The sequence below is a fragment of the Pteropus alecto genome, unplaced genomic scaffold (assembly GCF_000325575.1).
Source record: "Pteropus alecto unplaced genomic scaffold, ASM32557v1 scaffold69, whole genome shotgun sequence".
In the NCBI taxonomy this organism is placed as follows: Eukaryota; Metazoa; Chordata; class Mammalia; order Chiroptera; family Pteropodidae; genus Pteropus; species Pteropus alecto.
This window is the reverse complement of record NW_006494610.1, coordinates 8,060,456-8,062,659: the sequence shown is the minus strand read 5'-3', so window position 1 is coordinate 8,062,659 and position 2,204 is coordinate 8,060,456. Positions and strand designations below refer to the sequence as shown.

At 31.9% G+C, this 2,204-nt stretch overlaps 1 pseudogene; it reads right to left on the bottom strand.

Annotated features, from left to right (window-relative positions):
- Positions 1–1,429: 1,429 nt before the first annotated feature.
- On the bottom strand, positions 1,430–1,548 carry LOC112474041 (annotated as a pseudogene).
- Positions 1,549–2,204: the final 656 nt, after the last annotated feature.

Sequence of the window (2,204 nt, the reverse complement as noted above, 5' to 3'; positions counted from 1 at the left end):
TTTTTATTAGAAGAACTGCTTCATAGGCTCCACTGTTGGAATTCTTACTTTTATCAAATAGTTAGAAAGAGCACAAAGTCGTAAGATAAAGAAAATGTGGCACTGTCTATAAAGGACAATTTCTCCTTTCATATATCTCTCAGCAAAAGTGATGTACAGAATTGTATTGATGTAAGTCCTAAACAAATCAAGTCAAAAACATTTCGCTTTGAATATTTAGAAAGTATTTAAAGTTAGAAATTCTCGCATCTATATATTACATTTTGAATGTCTATAGCTGATCTCAGAATCTTCGCTAGTGAAAATATTAAAATATTTCTTAAAATACTTTAAGACAGAGAGAGAACAACCAAATGAGCAGAACAAATTTAAGAGTATCAAAAAGGGTAACCTCCTAAAACTCTAGAACATGTGGAAGTATATATAACAATAGAATGATTCTTTCAACAACTTTTTAAATACAACTTCGATTTTCAGGCACTCTTAACCTAAATTCATATTTGTGGGAAGATCGAATTCAAAAATAACACAGATTAGCTTTTATGTAAGGATAATTTTATCACTGTATGTCACAGTTACACTGTTTTTGAACCCCACATGTTACACTGTGAATTAGGTCTATGATGAGGGCACTGAATTATTATAACCTTTTGCATTTTTTCCTTGCTTTTGTTTCCCAAGAATATGCTTCTTCTGGGTCGAGGGCATTACAAGCAGTGAGTCATTTTTACCAGAACGTTGACAGTCACCTGAGTAGCACGACTTCTTTGTCCGAGGGGGTCGGAAACAACGTCGTTGCCCACGTCTGTTATTCTCACAACTATCTTGTACTGTGATTCAACTTCCCTGTCTAGTGAATCCAACAGCTTTATCATTCCTGACACAAAAATGAAAGGAGAATTTTATCCCAGGACCACTAAATATCTTCAATTTATGTTAAATTATAAACTATGTAAATGAAATAATTACTATAATCAAAAATGGAAATGAACTAATACAAATCAACATTCCCTATATATACTCCCAGCATGTAATTCATCAGCAAAATATGGCAGATGTTAATTTCCACACCAATTTAGTCACCCGTTATACAGTCTTAGTTATGTTATGTAGAAGAAATATATGTGCATAGGCTTTCTGAAGATTCATTTGGCAAAGATCAAGCTTCAGTGCTTTTCTAGCAGTAACTAAGAATTTATGGATACAGCTAACAAATTAATGTGAATATTACATGGTTTAAGAGAAAGTTGTTTTTAAAGATATTCCAATAACCACAATTTCTTAATAAAATAAATTCCAAATAGTATATATGAGCTCATTTTATTTTTATTTTTTTATTATTATTTTTTTTAGATGAGGCAACCCTTGGTTGACCTCACAGATTGTAAGGACCTTGTCAGCTTACAATCTCTTACTTTTTATTTTTTTATGCCTACAGCACCTGGTCTTCCTAGGTGGTCCCCCATCCAAGTACTAACCAGCCCCGACCCTGCTTAGCTTTGGAGATCAGATGGGATCGGGCTTATTCAGGGTGGCATGGCTATAGACAAGCTCATGATTTTTATTATCAATTGATATGAGAATTTTAACAGTACCCATGTCTGGTTCAATGTAAAATTTGGGAGGTGATCCCAAGTTGCCTCCAACAATGATATAGTTTATATTATTAAATGGCCAGTCTGCATCTGTAAATGTAATTTTTCCAACTAGTGTATCAACTGGACCGTTTTCAAATATATTGAAGGTAAGTACCGATGAGGTTCCAATTAGATTAAATTCTTTTATTCGACTCACCCTTATGATGATTGTAATAATTGCTATGGAGAAAAAAGTACATACAAATGTACCTGAGGTGATCCACCAACTGACATTGCTTTTAAATAGCTGCAATAACATTTTTACTTGGACTTCCTTTTTTAAAAAACAATTAAGTTAAGTTAATGCAATAATTCACATATTTTATTATAATAGATCATCAGAATATTAATATAATAAACTTCTAAGAACTAATTTTTTAAAATACTTATTATATAACTCAGGATATTTTAATATTTCAAGTTAACAATGTCTTACTTTATAGTACAGTACTTCCTTCATCAGACACTCTTACAAACAATGTATATTTAAAATGCGTTCTTGCAAGAATAGCATTATCATAATCTAGATGTTTAGGTCCAGTCTGCAGATAAAAAATATTACATTGA